Source organism: Cynoglossus semilaevis, chromosome 12 (assembly GCF_000523025.1).
Source record: "Cynoglossus semilaevis isolate Cse_v1.0 chromosome 12, Cse_v1.0, whole genome shotgun sequence".
In the NCBI taxonomy this organism is placed as follows: Eukaryota; Metazoa; Chordata; class Actinopteri; order Pleuronectiformes; family Cynoglossidae; genus Cynoglossus; species Cynoglossus semilaevis.
The window spans coordinates 7244735-7266755 of NC_024318.1; the positions used below are offsets into that span (position 1 = coordinate 7244735).

General features: G+C 38.5%; 1 long non-coding RNA gene across 1 annotated transcript in view; it reads right to left on the reverse strand.

Annotated features, from left to right (window-relative positions):
• Positions 1-22021, reverse strand: part of LOC112487883 (uncharacterized) — an 89107-nt gene that overhangs the window by 6975 nt on the left and 60111 nt on the right. The window lies entirely within an intron of this gene.

Genomic DNA, 22021 nt, shown 5'->3' on the forward strand with positions numbered 1-22021 from the left:
GTACAAACATTTGTTTGGAGTCCCAAGGACAACACCGGGGTTTTAGAAACACTTTCTCAGGTTTATTTCTTATGTTTGAAATAATGCAAGATTTGTCAAACAAATGTATTTCAATGAGTTGTAGCAAAAATAATCGCCGGCTTTACACTCTAAAGAGAAAGTCATTCATTTCAGGGCAAACATGCATCTTTACCCCGAGCTAGGCTGAAACATTGAAGCACCATCATGCATCATTTTCTTTGGTTGTCCAAGCAGCAAATGGACAATGTCATCGCACGTGTTAATCATTTGAAAAACCAAGTTACACGTGTCCTGGTGAAATGTTTCCCCTAATCCCAGGCTGTGAACGGTTTAAGGTATGCATTCATTTTCTGCCTTGCTGCCCAGATATACGGTGGCCAACGTTTGTGTCTCATATTTTAAAGCACATTCTCATTATTTAGCCCAGCGCCCTATTTGCCATAGGTTACGTTAACTTGGCCTGGATCTTGTATCAATCATAGACGAGCACATGGCTGCAGAGGACAGCTGCGTTGCCCCGAGCTGCAGAACGAGTGCTGCATGCCCCGTCCTTTTGCTGGCATTGGCTGTGAGGGACTGTGTTGAACAGCAGAGCAAGAAAACATCCTGCAGCCGAACAGCCATAAACAGGATTGATGTTGGCGTCCGAGGTGTTTGACTTTATCCAGCCGAGCTTGAGAGGGATCATTCAGCTTCATTGAACTGTGCTGAGGTTTTGATGAAATTGTTTTTGCCACAATCATTTCTTTTACCTGTTGGGAGTCATTATCACCGGATGCAATGTAAAAGGGGAGAATCATATAAAAGCTGCTATTATTCCATCAAAAGCTACAATATAATATGCCCCGCAGCCTGTGTCGGAGGACTTTCTTCTTGGAACACAGTTGAGATTTAATCTACTATAAATGTATCTTAAAAGAAATAAACTCTTGGTTTAGTGTACTGATGTGAAACCTGGGTATAGAGATGGGGAAAAAAGAAATCATCATTTTGCAAATGACTTGGGACTGAATGACGTTGACCAAGACGCCAAAGAGAAGTGACAGAAATTAAATAAAACAATACCACAGTATGATTCCGCATTATGACATTATTACGCCGCATTATGCAGATGTAATTTCAGGCCCCTAAGAGGCATTTGACTCCATCACAGTGTTGATGAAACCACTCTGTGTTTGTTTACCAGAGTGCTGGGAGGCATTAGAACCTTCCAATATTGGAACATAATGACAGAGCAATGTTTGCACCATTGGATGCATCTGGTCTTCTGAATATAGTCTCATATTCCTTGGTATCTGCTCAAAATGCATTGCAATCATGAGGCCTATTGTCTCCCATGATTTGGCTGTATGTACACTTACACAGCTACTGCCATTATGTTAAACAGCCTGTGATAGACATAGCATTTGGAATCCAATCCTTGATTTTCTCAAACTGAAGTCCATCTGGGTTGAGAAAAAAAATGCATTCTCTGTTGGTGTGCAGTAAGATTAAGCAGTTTATTGAGATAAAAAAAAACTTGGATTATTTAGGTATATTTTATCTTCAAAACCTCTCTCCTGCAGTGCTATACTATATACAGTATAAGCTATATATAGAAAAACAATAGACGTACAGTACGTGTACTTCCTGAACAATTTGTAAGATACCAGTGGAGAAAACTTTTGAGGGTGAGACTTTCTTTTATTTATTATTGACCTGTCTGCCAACTGAAATGTCTTTGGTGTTTGAGGAGTTGCAGGTGCAGAGTTTTGGCCAAAGCCCCGATTGATTTTCAGATTTGAAAGTGACATTTGCGCAGTGAGTGTTATTATGTGTGGTCTCAGACTGGCTGAGTTCCCTCACTGTTGGTTGAACTCTGCTGCTGGACTGTTGAAGAAAATAGGTCCTCGAGAAGAGGATGTCTCAGTATGCACAAACACTCGCTGAAACAGTCACTTTGTACTTTAAAATTCCACAAAACAACAGCAAAACAACCAAATATGAAGTACACTGTATTTACTTCAACATGGGCTGTCATTCCATTTGATGTGTTATTTCAGTTAATCAAATCATTTTCCACAGTTAACTCAAGATTAATTGAAAAAAATGGGTTACACATTTTGTAATATTCCTAAATATAATTTAAGGATATTTTACTTAAAATGTTCATAATCTGGAAAAAAATGCAGGATGTTTTTCCTTCCCTAAAGAAATACTAGCCTGTAGTGGCATGTGTCTTAATTCCATGTTTTTTGTAGCTTAATATGGAGTAAAGAAAAAGTAAAATAATAAATTCCGTTTGTTTTTATTATATATAATGAACAAAGTAATTAGGATTTTGTTCATCTTGCTGTCATCCAATAGTTTAAATTGAGGGCAGAGTGGAGGCGTTGAGTCAAAATTCAGAGACAGACATTTCGAAAATGACGGATCTCTCCTACACATATTGCATGATATCAGATGTACATTTTATCACCTCCTAAATGACTGCCATATTTTACAGAACCCTTTGCATTTCACAAGTTATCACATCTTGTGACGCACAATCTGTCCATCTCACCATCTCTTGCTCTGAATCCCTTATGCTGAATTCATAAAGGAGCCCATCAGCAAACGCTACGCAGAACACATGCATTTTCCTAAGTTTCTGAGCTTTAATCACCGGTGCATTAGATAAATAGAGGATGTAAAGTAAAGCAGGCTGTAAATAAGTACATATTATCAAGTTCTTTACTTGCATTTTTACTGTACATCGCTGAATCATTGTCCAAGAACATCATCCAAGTGCTTCATCTATTCACTGCATTACATTACAGAGATTAGATAAGTTATGCTCAAGCCCTGAGGTTGGCAGGTTTTCTGTATCTGCCAGTGGCCCAGCAGCGGGTGGAGTTACATGACATAAAAAGCAATTGATTTTTTTTTTACTTTGACCAGCAAATAAGAAAATTTCATCTACTAATGACATGGAATGGAATTGTTTTCAAGGAGTCTTCTTCTTACTTCTAATGCAATGTTTGCTCATAAATCGTTAAAAACGCATGAGATTGAGCAGCATTTTTACATCAGCAAGTACAGACATCAATTTTTCAGGGATTTGAACAATACACTTACAGCTGCAGCGTTTTCTGTGCTCTGACAGAAGCAAATAGATCATCTGATTATGCAGAACAGGCAGACATGCATAAACAAATAAAGTTCTAACCTTTCGTTTGCTCTATACCATGGTTTGTAGCAGTGTCTCAGTTAAATAATGTTGAATGAAAAAGAACAAAATAGAAAAAAATTGCTATTCTAAATAGTTGTAAATATTTGGTGTTTTGAAGCATTTCACTGTACAAAAAAATCCAGTTAATCAGCTTTTTTTCTGCTTTGTATCAGTGGCCGAAAGGATAATGAATAATTAACCGGCGCTTCATTTACTGCTAGGAGAATACTGATGAAAATGCCCAGCCACACACCTGGAGAAATTTATACTCTGCATTAATATATATTGGAGAATGTAGTCAAAGACATTAATATAGATTGGTATATTCTATCAGGGTCAGTTTAACTGCTCAAATGTCATTAATGTTGCCTTGTTGCCTGGGTTTTAGCTGTGTCACAGGCCATTTACGAGGGCGCCAAACACAATGATCCAGATCTGGAAATGTGATACAGACCATTGAGAGGAGTGAGTGAATTCCTGCATGCGTGGAATAAGAAAATAGTTGTTTCAACTTGCAAATGACTTAGCAACGAAAAAAGAACAAAGACAAACCTTTGTGTATTACGGCTCAAAAAAGGTTGGGAAACATTTGCTGTAGTTGTTTTTAATATAGAATTTACATTTTTTTAATCAATAACCTCTAAAGATCCTTTAAAAACTTTCTCAATTAAACACAAACTCTCCTGTTTCTGATAATATATTAGTTTTCTTCTCCAGTACGTACTATCTCTTAACAGCCCTCACTCCTGGGACTTAGTAAATACTGTGTATACAGAATATTAATCACGCCTTTACTCTGTTCAGATTAAAGCTGAACACATTCGCCTTCTCTGTACCACTATTACCCACACAGCTACAAACGACGAACATAACCTCAATATCAACACCTTCATGTACATGGATGAAATCATGTATACCACTCACCACCTCCTGCCCACAGGTAGAGATGGGTTAGGTTTATATTAAAAGTTAATGTTCCATTATGCCTCTAGGGCTGTTGTTGATAACCTTGGTCCAGATACAGGCTGTGCTTTGTCCTGGGGGAAGGACCCGTGCCACCTGGAGTTACTGGGCTGACCTAGATCCTGGGCAACAGTGGTGCACTTGCTGTGCCTCACCTTCTGTCATTGGCCTCAGCGTATAGCTGTCTGCCTATTGTGCACGCTATGCTCTATGTGTGCCTTTGTGCTGCCTATTGTAGCTATAGCATGCAGTAAAGCCAAATGAAATATATAGATGATGACCTACATTTAAGTGTTATCTTCGAAAGAGAACAATTCCACAGAAGTGAATGGAAAGACTTTGTCCTGGACTCCATTCAAATAATGCTGATCAGAGATTTTTTTTAGGCACTTTCTGCCTCCGCTATTAGGTTTTACGGGGTATAAAATAAAATCCCCATAGAGTTGTAACTGCTCCGACAAAAGGACTAATAATTCTTTATTCCATATAAGCGCTTTGAATGGAAATTGCTTCGACTGTGTTAAAGTAAGAAAGAAGAACGACAGACAAAGATACGTTTAATGACCTACCTCTGACCTCGACTGTTTCTACTGAAATTGTTGAGTAATCAGCAAAATCAGAAACATTTATACTTGTGTAATATTAAATATTTAAACTGCACGAATGAATCATTCTGAAAACAACTTTTCATTTTTCTATTTGCTATTCAATGTCGTTTATTGATATTAGGATTGGAACTTCAACGTATACATTGTTATTGGTATTAAAGACGGAAATCATGTTTAATGGCTGATTACTTAAGAGCTATTTCTGGAACAGCAGTAACACTCCAGCGGGGAGGGGGGGCTGGGGGGCGTGTCTAAAGATCAAGAATGCTTTGAGGTAGGTATTGCTAGAAAGTGACGGAAGACAAAACACCATTGCTTTGAAAGTATCTAGATTTCCAGTCACCCAGGTCACTCTAGTCTGAGAAGTTTAGGCGTAGGCAACTCAAAGAAGCAGACTCACACAAACTTCCTGTCCACACATTGAACCTAAGACTGTCGGAAGCTCAGGATGTGAAAACCTGCCTTTACGGCTCACCATTTTGATGCTAAATAAAGTACGTTAAAACTGAAGAAATCTTGTGATGTGTTTAAAACCTAAGCCAGTGCAGACATGCACATCTGAACAGTAATTATTCTTATTCTCCACTTACTCACTGCAGCCTGTGTATTAACAATCTGAAGGTTACCTGTTGTAATGGCCAACGAATGTTGAATGAATCTGCCCCACTGCAAGTACAGCCAGCTGCAAACAGTGTTCCTCCATCTGGTGGAGCACCAACAATGACAACAGCTGTAATTTTGTACCATCTACAATTCAAATGTATCTGGAAAAAAATAATTCACTTAAATGCTTCGGTGAGTCACCAGATGTCTTAAAGTTTATTGAAACTAATAGTGCTGTATTATTTGAAAAAAAAAAAAACTTAATTGGTTGCATTTTTCTATATTTAACAACAACACCAAGAATCTTCATCTGAGAGCAGGAAGAGCTCCTTTTATCACGTTAACTATATCTGAAAATGATGAAAACGGAGAAAAGTAGGATCTAATTTCCCGTCTGAAAACGATGAAGACGGAGAAAAGTAGGATCTAATTTCCCGTCGTTCTTCACTGAAGTGGCCATTGAAGTGAATAATTAAATGTAAACTGCCCAGTGTAATTTGTCATGTCATACGAAGGACCCAAGGCATTTTGGTGGAGAGCAGATGCTACTCAGCATTTCTCTAATAAAATATTTTATGTGGGTCACCTCATCGTTTCCTTTGCTGTTGTTCCTGCCAGATGGTCAAGGAGTTTTGCCTTTCAAAGTAGCCTGTAAATGCAACACTAAACGCAGCCCTGAAAATAAACAACTGCCTGTGAGCAAAACACTGGAGTGTAATGTTGAGCTCAGATCATCATATTGTTCTGATTGGTCTCTTTATTTTTAATGTTATAATTTCAGGACCAATAAATTGGTAAAATTATATATATATTTTGATTGCAGTAGTCAATTATTCTGAACACATCAAAGCATTTTATCAATATATTAGAGGTTTAATTTGTACAATTCCAAAAAAAAAACAAACATTTGTTTGTTTTAATGTCTACCGTTGTGTAAATGTTGAATGTCTTCTTGTTAAGGGCAGGTTTAACCTCATGGCCACATAAAGAGAAAAACAACCATTAAAATGTACATTAATACCTGTAGCTAATTCAGAATGCACACACTTCTAGGGATTCACCAATATCAATACCAGGGTTTGTACTGGGACCAATACTTAAAATAAATATTTGGAAATGTTCCGATCCAGATTTTTTGTTTATTTTTAACGGACAATTCTAATATAATAACTAAATCTTTCATGTATCTGGACTGTGGAGGAGAGGCTCAATAGAGAAACACAGGCAAATAAATGCTTTTAAATGAGTCAAAAAACATTTTACTTAGAACTCCTTAAACTAAAGCTCAGGCATCTCCACACACACAAGGTGTAGGGCAACAAAAGACCTGTCAGACTTTCCCTAAGGAACAGTTGTGGTTCAGGACAGCTCAAGGACATCAACTCTCTTCAACACGGAAAAATACTTATATAAGAACAGGATGTGGCAAAGTAATCAGTGAATCTCCCTCACATCAAGAAGATGGTGAGTTTACTGTGTCATACCCAGTGTCTCTTTTTCACTCCCTGATGTGGGATTTCTCTGGGTATTGCAGCTTCCTCCCGAGGGAAAGATATGTAGACTGGGAATAAGATTTATTGTTCACTCAGGCGAGGGTAGGGGGCAACATATGTAGTGCTGTATGATGACTCTTGGGGTCGGTATCAACTTTCCAGCGACCCTGAAAACTGATCCACTGGTAGAAGATGAAGATTTCAATGGAAGCCTCAGGGAAATTTCCCAAATATGTTAATGCATTTACTTTGTCCAATCAGAATGGCACGTTATACATTATAGTCACATTATAGACACATTTTCTAATTCTTAAAACTCGTTATTATAATTTTTTTTTAATAACCTAATGTTCCATTTGTCCTTCCATTATGCTGTTTTTCTTCATTTGCCAGAGACATTCCCAATAGAAGACAGATCTAGACCTCAGGCAGGCCAATCACACTCAGCTACACTCATTTTATGTGTGCAGACTGTGTACTGGCATCTCCTTGATGGGATCATAATCACAATCATAATCATTCAAAACCAACCTTCTTTAATTCAACACACAGATGTTGAAAATGTCAACTTGCGAGGAGATGAATCAGTATACGTCAGGAACTCTGTTAAATGCCAGTTTTATTTATTGCTGGATGTTTCAGGGAACAACACATTTTCCAGCTCCAACTTAAATAAGCCTTTGCTCATCCTTTATCCCGTTATCGTTCAGTCATTAGGCCTTGCAGACCTAATTTGTCAATGGTGCCAAAGTAAGTCTCCGTCTCAAAGATTGGTGGTTGTGTGCAGGCAGAACATCTGCAGTTATTGATCCACCAGACTCGAACTGCTCTGATCCATATCACAGTAAGGCCTTATCAGTGACATACAGAGATTTTCTCTGATGCCTATAGACTCCACTGAAGTTTTAATGCACAAATGTCTGAGAGGACGCCCAATATCTGCCCTTAAAAGCCAGGACTGTGGCTCACAGAATATCAAAATATGTAAATGGAATGGAAATTGAGACGTGTGAGAAGTGTTAGACGGAACATCATATGGTGTCTCTCTGTGTTTGATGTCCCTCGGTGGACATGGATTATGCGCAACGGCATAAATCGAAGCAGATTATTCCATGTTCTAATGGCAGTGTGTGGTGCACAGTACACAGCACGGTCAAATAACATCCACAGGCCCACATGGGTCAGGTGAACCAATATGAAGATACATGCTACACAGTCCTTCTCAGCCTTGTAGTGAGAGTGAGTACTGGGCTGTAATTGCCCCAGACACTTCCTCACCTGTCACGTCTGTTGTGCTTTGAGCTTAAGAGCGCAGCAAAAAATGACTTGTACTCCATTCTGAAAACACTAGAAATTGAATCATCAGGAGAAAGCGCTCAACTAGCTTCCTGATTTATGAGTGCTGCTATTTTTACCCTGCTTGGCAAGCACATAAGTCAATGCATATTTGGAGTTAACAAATTACAAGCTTTGAAATACAATAACATCGCCTTATGAAGAGAAAAATAATATAAACACTACAAATGTTTTCACTACTTTCTTAAGTGGCACAAGAGCAGGTTCTTGTTGAAATTCTAGGTAAATTATGTCCATAAATTAAAGTCTTAGTCTTTTTTTAAGTAAATAACAATATTGTTACAGTCCCACCACTAACCAGTAGAGGCTGGCATAAAACATATCCTTGGAATCATCAAAAAACCATGATAACAATATTTTAAAAACTGCAGTTTATAATACACCAGCTGTATAAATGAGCCCAAATGGCATTGCCAAACACCACTGTGGTGCCCTGGCAATGTTTCATTTACATTGGCCCTGCCACTCTAATTTCCACCTCATGGACAGTTGAGCTGAATTAAAAAAAAAAAAAATCTGGCACCCTGTAACTTTTTTAAAGCAGAGAGAACGAGAAGACTTGGATAATTCAGTTTTATAACGCACTGCATTAACATGAATTTCACCATCTTCCTGCTCCGACAGACATAATCATAACGTACTATAATGCTTCCAATTTTGTAAGGCCACCCTGACTCATGGCATTATGGCCCTGGCTTAATATTAAATTTTAATGCGTCTCTGTGAGTCTTTTTTTCAAGTCGAGCCAAGTTAACACCAGCAACTCACCTAAACCCCATATCAAACAGTAGCAGCTGCAAAGAAGCCTCAAGCCACCTCATCTTAATCCAATTTAAGTGGCCATCACTGTGGGTGATGCTGAATGGAACATTGTGTGGGGTGGGTGAAGCCCCTCACTCTACATTAGCATAAGGAAAATCATTCAGCTCTTAGGGTTCGGTTGTGAAAACTATTAAAGGTTAATGTTTATCCTTCTCCATCCCACACTTGATGTTAGCAGTTATAATATTTATACAAATACTGTATATCAGTGTGTTTACGCACTCTTCTTGATATGTGTTACCCATGCATTTGGACTTCTGTTACACATGCATTTGGATGTTTTGTGACGGATTCAATGATTTGTGTGGCTTTTACCAGGTGCTTGTTGCTTTCTGATAATGCCATTTAACATGACTTAAATGGTTCATACACTGTAAGATCAATTCAGCTGCATCCCTTTCCCTTCACAACACTGTTTAAAAGGATTCATGATATCCTCTGGATGTTGTGAAACACATTCACCTCACAGCAGCCTAACTCTTTAATCTGAGTAGGAAAAAACATTTTAAAAAAATGAAAGTTTAACATTTTGCCTTTGAGTGAACAAACTAATAATCAATAAGCAAAATATACATACATCTATATTATATCAAATTATATATGTAGAGAAAAAAACACACATATATGTGTATATATATGTATATATATATACACATACATATACAACCCTACCTAGTACCTCTTCGAGGTCGGGCATGTATTTTGTTTTAATGTTCTAGAATCCCAGCTTTCAGGAAAGCAGTACAAGGCTTTGCAGAATAATTATCTAAGGTGACAAATCATGTTAAGAAAAATACTACGCCGTTTCTACCTCACTTCCTATCGGAGCCGTCCTGGTTTGGAAAGTGACACTTTTATTGCCGAAAGTTGTTTTTAAAAGTAGAGATGTTTTTCTTTAAAAAAATATTATGCTGTACATAATTTGGAAACCAGAAGCTTGTCTGTGAGCTCCTGTTAGAGAGAAGGTGCAAAAATAAGCTTCAGGCTGATCCATGCCAAACATATCAGACATCTGTCACTTCTAATGCCGGCCAGCCTTCTGCTTCACATGCCCGTTTGGCAACTGCAACCAAAGATTTTTAGATTTTAGATCTTACTGCAACAGTCAGAATTAATACTGTGCACACAGTTGTCCTGCCAACAACATATCGAGAGGGAAATCTGGGGGTTAAATGTGAGACATATCTTCATCGCCTCTGACATTGTGATCTTAGCGTTAGCTTGGCTGGTGACTGAATGCTCTATCTAGACATGTTACTAATCTGAGTGGTGGTGCTGTGGAAAGATAATAAAAAAATATACAAAAGGGTAAAATAAAAAAATAAAAAAAACATTACTGTGTATGGATACAACTAAACAATGAAAATAGACTCTGCTGCAGCTCCATGCCCTCCTCACTCACTCAATACTGATGGTGACAGAGATTCAGTCATGGGTCAAAACACACACAAACCTTTCACTGTGTTCACAGGAGTGCTTCATTCACAGCCTTCTGCTGCAGGTAAACCGTATTTATGTGTCAAATAAACTGAAGAGCAGAGGTTCTTTATTATGAATATACTTATATTTCGCTTTATTACTACATATGTATATGAACATGGTATAAACTGTGGTATATATCAGCTGTTCACTGGTCTCTCTGGTCTCTCAAGCTATAATATGAGTAAATGGAAGATAATGATCATGTACTACTATATATATATATATAGAACCGTATATATATAAACGTGTGTATATATATATATATATATATATATATATATATATATAACATTTGTAAGAAAGAAAGAAAGAAAGAAAGAAAGAAAATGCCTGTATATTAGCTTGATGGAGCTTTAAGCACATATCAGTGAAAATGGTGGTGAAAGCTAACAGAGCAGCTGCTGATGTTAGGTTTGACAACAGAGAAGGCTGCTAACAGGTTTCTGCCTTTGCATTCAGCCTCGTCACATTAGGTGAGTTCAATTGCTTCAACTGACTCAATGTTATTTCCTTAAACTGTGAAACAGAACCATACCCTAGAGTCCAACCTGGGAGCTTTAAAAGCAGTCAGATTTTGGTGTGCTCTGAATGAGTAAAAGTAAAAAGCTTTGGCACCCTCTGCTGTTAAAGTGATTTCCAAATGGCATCGATTTGCACACAGAGCTGCTGTAGTCATGCAGACATTGCAGAGAGAAGGAGGAAGAGTCTGACTGAATGGAAGTAGGTCCTTTGAGAGATTTCAGGATTTCACTTTAGACTAATTTGACCTGTTTTTGACATGATTTGACATTCTTTGTTTTTCGGTGTATTTTGTCAAGGCTAAATCCCTGTTATTCCAGGCTCATGTCTTATTCGTGACAACATAATGCCATTCCCTGGTGTTGGTGAAACAAAACACAAATGTGTTCTTTCTACATTTACATTTAACTAGCATGGAAGATAAGTGCAGAAGGAGAAGGGAAGTGCTAGGGCAGGAGGTGCTCTCTGATGCCCCTGTTCTGGTGGTGCTCGGGAGCTCATTCCGCCAGCGTGGAACTATCCATGAGCAGAGCTTTTCTCCCAGGTGATGATTCCCAACGGCTCTCCAGACTAATTGTTGCTGTTGCTTGTTCCATAATCACCTAATACCTTGCAGCTTTTCTCCCGCTCCCTGGAGTACCACACATTTGCTCGCCTGATATTTGTCGGGGCACAGCTTTGCCCACATGGTGCCAACTGTGCTCCGATTGTGTGTGGGGTGAACCAAGGCAAACATTAATTGGTGGCACTGAATCCTGTGCTCTTTACCCGCTGTGCCCATGCCACGCTTATGTGTGGCAAACCCCATCATCCTCCCCATCTGAAATCTCCCATGACAGGGCCGGCAGCACAGGGCTCCTGCTCATCATTTATCATCCCAGCAGATTGGCTCGTGCAACACAAGGCAGTCTGATGGGTCATTTTCATGCTGGGGACCTGGCTGGAGTGGAAGCATTTCTGGGTAGTCTGCAGCGTAGCTCAGCTCCAGTCATTAAGGAGGGGGGTGTGACTCTTCTAATTCATCTCTCCATTCATCCCAGTGCAGTGTAAGTGTTTCAGACAGCTCTGATATCATATTAGCACACCTGCACAGGCCCCAAGAGAACATAACGGGACTTCATAGTGGTGTTCCTCACCAACTCCCTCAGAGATGTACACAGGAGATTACCCCATTAATACATCCCACTATTCACAGAAGGGGGCGGGGAAGCTCTCCTCCAATGCACATCTGTAGACTACCACAGGTGGGCTGCCCTCCTCACAGGGGGGTACACTGATGCTTTTTTTTTTGTTCATCACTGACGATCCGATTGTTTTACCTAAGAATTAACCACATTGCTGGAAGGACTTTTTTGGGATGTGGTTTGAAACAATACATTTCTTTTTGGCAGGACTGATCCTAAAGAGTCAGATTTATTATTATTAATGTAATCTATTCTGATCAGCCTTGTCATATGTTTGCCATATTATGCAAAACTCTATCAATATCTTTGAAAAAGACAAATTCAGATCTTTTTAGTATTTTGGTCAAACCATGCAATATTTTTTGTGAAATCCATCCTTTATACTTTTTTCATCAATCTATTAAATTTGTTTGTTCATATTTGTAGAACATTCACATTAAACTTGAGTAATATTCTTGGTAAAGTTTTCAAACTTGATTACACAGAGGGATTTATACAGTATAGTTATGACACATTTAGAAATCTGCTTTACTTTGCATTCACTCTTGGAGCTATTTACACTTGTACATACCATAACATCTTATTTTATCTAATTTTTGGTGATATATCTATATTTTACATATATTTCCTAGATATTTTTACTCTTGGGCCTTTAGAAATAGTCCTTCAGGAGCAGATGCAACCAACAATTTCTTTGAGGATCCAGTATGTATATGTGACACCTATTCTGGAATAACCTTATCCTCCATCTTGTACTACTACAGCGCCTGGAGAGACCTCGCTCACAAACTCTACAAAGTCAGGCCAGTGATCGACCAGTAAACGCACGATCTTGCTGTGAAGCACTAACCACACTCCACACCGTGTGGCCAACCCAGTGGTATTGACTATTCCTTATTGAATGGGTCAAACCCATCACGCTAATCAATGATATCATGTGGAGACGTGGTGGTGCTTCAATCAGAAAATAACAGCAAGGACTCCTGGGTATTTTTTCTGTAACCACTACATGTTAATGAGCTTAATTTCCTAGCAAAGCTCAACCAGGGAATAATGTCTCCCCTGAACGTCACCATGGATACTCAGTCTTATTCAGTGTTAATGAGGCAGACATGGACAGTTTTGCTTTGATGTCAAACTGAAGTATTGGCCGGCTTTCATCTGATTTGGAAGAAATATGGTCTCGGACGCAACTCCAGATTCCGCTGTCCAACTTTATGATAAGAATATAAACTATATTTTAAAGTGTTTCTTTTTTTCTTTTTTTTACTTTAATGGAAATTACTTTTGCATCTCCCATTTTGGCAACCAGCAGCTGAGCTGTCTCTGTTACTCATCTCTTGGGATGGTTACACTCTGACAGGTCCCATTGCAAGGTAACTATGCTGTGCCAGATTTTATTACAGGTTTAATAAACTCAGCCTGTGCACAAAACTAATTTGAACAAGAAGGTGGGCTTGTAACAAAATGTAATTCACTTTTTTTTACTATGCACACAAGAGTTTCCATCCAATAATAAATCTTATTGTTTTGAATGACTAAATCGGTTTAAAGCTTCAATCACTCACTCCGTCACAGGATGCAAACAATGCAGGTGAAAGAAATTCAAAATTTCATTTGGTGGGATTTAAATGGACTGTTTGGCTGTGATGACAGAGCCACAGTTTACCATGACCATTCTGCTGCTGATATCTACTCTCTGGACAGATACAATCAGCGGAGGCAGTGTCTCCAAGCCGCCCAGATTGACAGACCAGGCCAGACTCATAAGATGATATCGCAAGAGACAGCTGAGCTGCAGGAAACCATCAGGGCAGGCAGTTTTCTGCCAGCATCGTTGCAGTGGACAGGTTCATCCAGGCAATTGGTCCTCAGACAAATTAACGTCCGGAGGATAGTTCTATTATGCCATTTCCAGTATATTCACACTTCTCAAAAAAGAAATAACAACAAAAATGATCATCTGTCTTTGGTTATTCAGTCCAAATGACAAAAGTAGCTTTTTAGTGAATGCTTAAATTGTGTGAAACACACTTGAAAAGATTAGGGCCGAGGTCAGGTGAGACTGAAAAGCTCAAATAAGTGACATTCTTGGAGGTTCTGCAGGTTAACTGGTAAAATCGGTCATCGGTGGCAGAAACAGCTGCTGAAAATATATACAGCCCTAAAGTATAAGGCAGACAGATGAATATTGTGGAGGACAAGAGCTTCATGCAGTTCTTGAAGTTGAACTCTACAAGCACTTGACAAGCCACTGTGAAAATGCACAGCAATGACTGAAAGAATCGTATGAATCTTCCTAATAAAATTGACACGAGATGCTTAAACAATCAATGTTTTATCTGATAAATAAAGATTCGAGCGTCTTAACAAATTTCTTTTGTTTTTATGATGCAAGCCATGTGTCATAAATGACTGAACACCTGAGCTAAATGTGGCACAGATTATGATTGGGAGAGACAATGTTTGAAGCAAATGCAAAATGCATGAGTATTATATCAGGCAGACTGTTAATCAGAAGTGGAACTGTGAAACACTTAGAGTGCAATTTATTTGAACTGTTTTTACACTAGCACTGCAATAACACTTAGTTTAATGGCATAACATTTTGTCTCTAAGTGTCTTCTTCCACTTTAAATGTCTTTCCCAGCACGACACAGGCAAACAGAAAGTTCACTGCAACCTTTGTGTCAAGTCTGATTACAATTTGATTCCCTCATCTGTCTAATTAGACTGGCAGGACAGTTGTCCTCGACATTGTCTCGTCTTATTAGTGGGAAACACAGGGTTTGAAGTCAGCAAACACGTCGATGGCTGCAATAAAAATATAAAGGAAATAAAAGCATTTACCCCATTATCAAAATCAAGGAGAAAGACCGTATCAATCATGGTGCCTTGGGACCGAACGTATATTTCGTGACACATAATTAAACACAACTGCGGGAAATCTCAATCAAGCGTAGCCGCTAATTTGGATGAATTGTGTTGAAGCCCTGGAGCAAGCAGAACAAAATGACATCCTGCTGTAATAACAGTCAGATTACTGGACATTAGACTGATTGGACGCCATTGTGCACATAGCAACAGTCAATACCAACCATGTAAAGTATCCACACATTGGATTTCTCCAAACTGGAGTCTTTATTGTTAGTCAAACTCATGTAGCCCCCTCAGTGTGCTCTAACGCGCTCCTTTTGAAAGCACGTGCAGCTCTAATTGACCATTTGCTTCACCCCTCCCTCTCTGAACAGCTGCTCTGCATGGGGAGCTGAGTAATAGTCTGCATTTAAGAGTTGGAGGGTTACTTTTTTTCTAAATAAGACATTTTGTTGTAACTGCTCTCATGTACTCACTGACGGGCTTCCCACATGCTTAAATGGGGTCCTGCAGAGAGCCAAAGTAAAAACCCAGGCTTTGTCTACAAAATTAGGGGAACTTCAATCACGGTTATTTGGCAATTTGCAATAACAGTGACAACTGGGAATCTATTCTGGGTACAGCTTCTGGTGTCATTTGGTTCTCTGACTCTACCAAAAATGCTAGATTAGAACATTAAACTGCAGTGATGATCTGGTCATGTGGCCCCCAGCTGTGGTCCAAAAATAAAAGTTGGACTTCACATTCATGCCTTTTTAAATCTCCAACCATCAACGAAAAACCCTGTTTAAAGTTGTGAAGAATAGCACGGCTGTAAAGGCGGTCCCAGTTATTAACTGAATTGTTTTCTTCCCTCCTGTCTCCAGCCAATTGCGAAAAAGCTTAAGAAAAATGCTCTTATCAGTTAATTTGAACGATTATGAAGGAATTTGGTTCCCTATTGTCTGCCAAGAAGGCTAATTATTTTATCATTGAAATTTTAATTAGCTCTATCACAGAGCTGTCCATGGATCTACAAAAGCTACAATGGAGCAAATAGTCCACGAGGTAGTTTCACATGGAATAATGTGGACGAGATAGAGCCTGTACGGGCCGAGGACGTACAATGTCTCTGATAATTCTTAAAGACTTCTTCCTGCCTGACACTGCAATATATTCAATACAGCTTCAGGGAATGTCAGTATTACAGTATGAGCTCCTCCTACAGGGCAGCCAGTGCATGGGTTGAACATCTGAGCTGTAAAAGACGGATTCCTGTCATATGACTATGAAGTAAAAGTTTTATAGAAATGCTTGGGCTTCATTGATAAAATTGGACAATGTGTCTTCCAAAAGGTTGGATGACGCCGGAGATGTGAACCTAATAATTGTACAGTAAAAGAGCACATCGGAGCAGAAAAAAGGGACGTGACAGAGATTTATTATTAGTCAGTGATTGATACAAAAGACTACAGAGCGCGTGTGCACAATGACAAAACGATGGGGTTAACTCATCGTTACCACCGTTATTAATGAGTGAGCGGCTCCTTTCCAGGCATCTTCAAGCTTGTCGATCTTTTTCTATTTCACTTCCCCTCCACAAGGTAAAATAAATTATACACCGGTAAATGAAAATGTGCCGGGCGATGTATTGGAAAGATAGTTTGTTATTGTGTGAATACAGAATTGATAATTGCCGAGGTGACCTATGATCTCCTTGATGAGCAAGGACACGGCTCTCCATCCTGACTGCTGCGGGGCTATTTCTATAGTCCTTTGTCAGCATAATCTTCTCGCTCTTTTTTTTTTCACTGAATGACTCACACTCATGTGCTATCAGTCATCTTTATTTTGTTCTCTGTAAAAAATAACTGTGGTATATTTAAATATTATTATAATACTTCCTTCTAAGTATATTTTTAATCTACAAAACTGCCACGTCACATAACTTAAGGATGGAGGATGTCAAAAGAGTTTTCTCCCTAATTTGGAAAATTAAGCCTCAGTAACATAGAAATTACTTGGTATTTTTGCAATGGACTGGTGGAGATAAAGTTTTCAAGTCAGGAAAGCTTGTCAATCCACAGTATGAGGGGAAGTAGCTCATGGAATATTTACGCAGCCAGAAAGAGCCGGTGAGGGGAGTAGACTCAGGTCTGCACACATTCAAAGGAAATGGATAAAGGCCCAGAGGATTCATGCAGTGCACAATTGTCTATGTCACACTGAAACACACACACACACACTCACACACACTCACACGGGGACATGCATGCAAGTACGAGCACACACAAAAATCTGCTAGACTGCTGGGGAAAAATACCTTGATTTAAATTCAGTTCTAAACCCAGGCATGGAAAAAGCAAATAGAGTGTGAGTGGAATGTGAAGCAATGCAGTATACACTAGACTTTCATAGTTTAGGTCACAATGCATGACTTCTTCTTTGCATGACTTCTTTTTTTCCTCCGGAATGATAAATTCGACTTGAAAAAATGACGGCGAAGCTCAGTGGATTCCTGTCTGGAGTAAAATACCACAAGTATCTGCAAAGTTCACAAACCCTAATGTTTTCTTTTTTTTATGCATTTCATTTCTACATCTATCTTCCCCTGAATCATCCAATTTATGCAAAGTTTCGTACACATGTATTAAAAATGAAAGGGCCTCCTTGAATATTTATACACAGCCATATGGCATAACAACTAACTGTGGCAGGCAAATTTTCTGCAGTTTGCTGGATTTCAGCAGCCTTTTTCTAAACGGAGGAATGTGAAAAACGAATTTCTCTGTGGAAAGCCGCCCAGTAAATCCTAGGTACAACGAAAAAAGTCATGGAAGGGGAAATGTACAGCACATATGTTGTAGTGACAACACTTGTCTACAGTGGGGGTTGGATTATATTATACTCTACACCTTTAGCCACTACAATGCATTGAAGTATGCAAGAATTCTTCTTTTCTTTAATTATTATTTAATATTAAAAACATTTTGAAGCAGTTGTTGGCTGGATTTGCTGGGGTGGATTGCTGATGATCACTGATGTATAGAAATGTATTCCTTCCATAACCACTCTCAATGTTTCCACTGATGTGGATGGAATTTATGTAATCTTTCTGAGTCAAATAAAAAGTAACAACACTGACACTATTTTTATATTAGACAGTATATCAACAAAACAAAAGGATAAAAATACAGATAAGCAAAAATCAAACTTTTAAAAATTAAACAAATCATCTCTCATCACAGGGCCGAAGAATGAGACAAACCATTCACATCTGGATTCACACCTATTGTGAAATCAAAGTAAACAATTTGCATAACCCTGCATGTTTTAGGAAACTTGAGAACTCAGAGAAACCAACGCACAGGAGAACATACGAACGGTGATCCTCATACAGTAGGGCAAAAGTACTAACCACCCTACCTCCATGTGACCTCCTGCAATACTATAAATCTTCTACAAAAGACAAAAAACATTCTAGGCTTCATTTTAGTCCCAAATATCATAAAAAAGTATGAATTTAGATATGTATTCATCACTCCACACCAGGGGCTAAATGTTCCAGTTGTAATGCTAATAAGGACAAGATTTTGTTTTTCTTTTAAAGCAGCACTACATTAAATATACAGATGGTGATCCGCTGCTCTGACCCCAGGGGCAGCCCCCATAGGAGCAGCCAACAACAGCAAACCCCTGATGTTGATTTTTCATCAATAAATGTCAAAAAGTATGATAAAAATCCCATTACTGAGCAGCATCTGTGTAAAAGAGGGAGCTCCGGATCGTCCTCTCATCTCCATGTGTCTTAGCCTGAGTAATAGCGACTTTCCCCACTGCAGTCTTGTGTGTTGGTGCGTGTCTCGGCATGTAGCTGTATATCTGCTATTGTGCCTATGTTCAGGTAGCTGCAGAGGTTTCTTCTCCTGTGAGGAGCCAGGATTTGTGATTATTTTCATCCACACGCCCTGCATCCTCCAGCATTATGCCAAACCGCTGAAGCGAGACACCATAAGTTACCCTGTGGTTGTGAGGACTATATCCAAGCTTTAGAGGCTTAGATGGTTCAAATACTGAGCGTGAGGGTGACTGTTTACTCCCCCCTGTGCTTACAAGTAATTTAAAAGATGATTAATTAAAGACGGCAACCACACAGTGGGAGTTCTTTGGACTCATTTGAAGCCTTGTCATTTTTTCATCGCACTGCGCTTAGCTGACAGAACTCTTATCACTGCAGCTGGACCTATGTAGTGCAAGATCTTGTAGTGAGGTTTTAAAGAAGCACACTCAGAAGATGAGATCATAACTTACCTTTGAAAGAACTGCTTACATTTTGAGAGTTCCCTTAAATAAACTAGAAGATGCCGCAGAGGTCGGGAGAAAACGAGAAATGAGTATTCCTTTGGAATAGTCAGAGACTGTGAACATCACATTAACACAAGTCAGACTTTGGCCTGAAGACTCCAAAATTGATATTGGTAATTGGTAACCATATTTAACTTAAATATTTGTACTATTAGTAAAAGTGTTAATTAAAACTGCTGTGCAGCATTGGTTCGGAGTCTCATGTCTAAGATAAAAGTTCTATGATAGATGTAGCCATTTCAAAAGTTGTTTAGATACCTACTTCTCAGTTTTATTATTGCATGAGCTGTACATATTATTTTCAAATAAATAAAACATCTAATATTAATAATTGAATGAAAACCAGTTTACGTTAGAGAGGAACTAGATTTCAGTCCAGAGATGACGCAAAGAAGCAGGTTGTGACAGAAGGTGAAATAAATCCACCAGAGTCCAGCAAAGAAGGAAATGAAGAAAATGGAAAACACTGTCCCTACTGTTTAGAACTAGAGTGACAATTTATTACACTTTATATTAACGTGGCATTTATAGTGTTCTGTTTATCACTATTAGGCCATTGGCAGGCTATTGACACACAAGGAGTGTATCTGACGCTGTTCACTCAAGCCAAGTCGCCTCCATCGATTCCATGTGCGTATCGTCTTCAAATACCCACACTTGTGCATATTCACACAGACATTGATCATCCCATTGAGTTAACATACATTTCCCTTTGCACTTGCTTGAAGTGTTTATAACTGTCATGCAAGAAGAAGTCCAATGACTGCCCTCAGCACTTAACCTCATCTCCACCACAGCACTCTGCAATTTCTGCAGCACTTTTTAATTAAATATGAGAAAAATGGGAAAACAGCCCTTGAAAGGAGGCTACGCTTTAATTTGTTAATAGAGCGGTACATCATTAGCGTAATGATTGTGTTGAACCGTAACACATCGGCCTGTAAACTGTGATGTGACATCCGGTAGTGGTGATGCATGGAAAACATGTAAAGGATGAATCCTTAATGAAAATCGTTCATGTAATAAAGTTAAAAAAAAATCTTCATGGAGACCCCCACTGTCACACTAGATGTTCTCTCATGTGATTATGCATTTATTTTTATGTCCCAGGGAAGACTGCTGCTTCCTTATTTTATCATGCCTTCCTAATAATAATAGAGCTGGCTGTTTTTACTCTGAGATCATTATCTTTTTTTCCTCCAAAAAACTGCAAGAAAACAGTGCCTTTACAAAAGTTTTCAATAACACTTTCCAATAACTCTGTGGGGTTGATGCTGGTGGTTAGAGAGTGTGAACTGTATAATGATTTCCATGTTCAGGACCTGGCTGTGCTCATTAGTATGCTAGCGTCTGCCAATTTATACACAGGGCTAATGGCTAATGTCATTAGTTTAGCAGAAGTTTGGGTATAAACCAAAAGACAGGATGTACATTTGACTAAATGGCTGTTGTGGAGGATTCTGTACTTCCTGTTTAGTGAATGTGAATATTTCAGTAATGATATGTTTAGAGATTTTATCTGAAAAAATAAATTAGCAACAGTAGCATATTAGGGTGTTCACTTAAAGACTCACAATTTGCCTATGTTGCACATCATTATACTTGTGTGTCTGTGTTCAGTACATGAAGATGAGAGACCAATTTTTTATGCGTGTTTGGTTTTGTAACTTAATCTAATTAAAAAGACTCAAATTTAACTTTCAACCATGATCCATAAACTATGACTCCCCATTTCCATCACTTTAACTTCGAAATTATCTCTATATGCCTGGTATAAAGACTTTCTCATACATTTTTTTAAATTAATTTTCTTGTCATCCAAACGTTTTATTTTCTCACATATATATTTACTGTGACACCCTTTATTAAAGTTATAGACCTACATATACAAGTACAAAAAGTGAAGACTACAAAAGTAGATTAGTGGTGCGTCAACAATTCCAAATTTGATGCAAAAATATAATTGATTACTCACGTGGATTTTTTTTTATTTTTCATGTAGAAATAATAAGAACATGGTTACAAGAAACATGTGGTATCTGTTTATATGTTTGTATTTCAGATTATTTGTCTTTTTTCAACTAAATGCGATTTTTTTCTTTAATTTGCAACAGGATCTATTACAAGGAAAATGTAAAAAGATGAGGAAACTGTTTATTGATGTTATTAAAGAAGACAGAACGAGTCGTGTTTACTGTTGTCATTTTGGATTACTCATGAAACCTGGCAACAGGTTAACTATTATGGTATTATGTCCCATAAGTGTGTGCACATGTGCACATTGTGTCTGCAAGTGTCTGTATATGTATAATCTAAATGCATGTTCTGTACGCACTGGTAAACACAATGAAACCCTATAATTTTCATGTTCATATATTCCAAAGGCAGTCACACTAAAATGATCCATAAAGCTGGTTTACATCAATAAACCGATGATTATCACAGGATCAATAAACTGTTTATCGCATGTCATTTTAGAACAGACAAGAGTGCCGTGAAAACAGCCATTATATCAAACAGACACACTATTTGGCAGCCCACGCACACACATACGTGCAG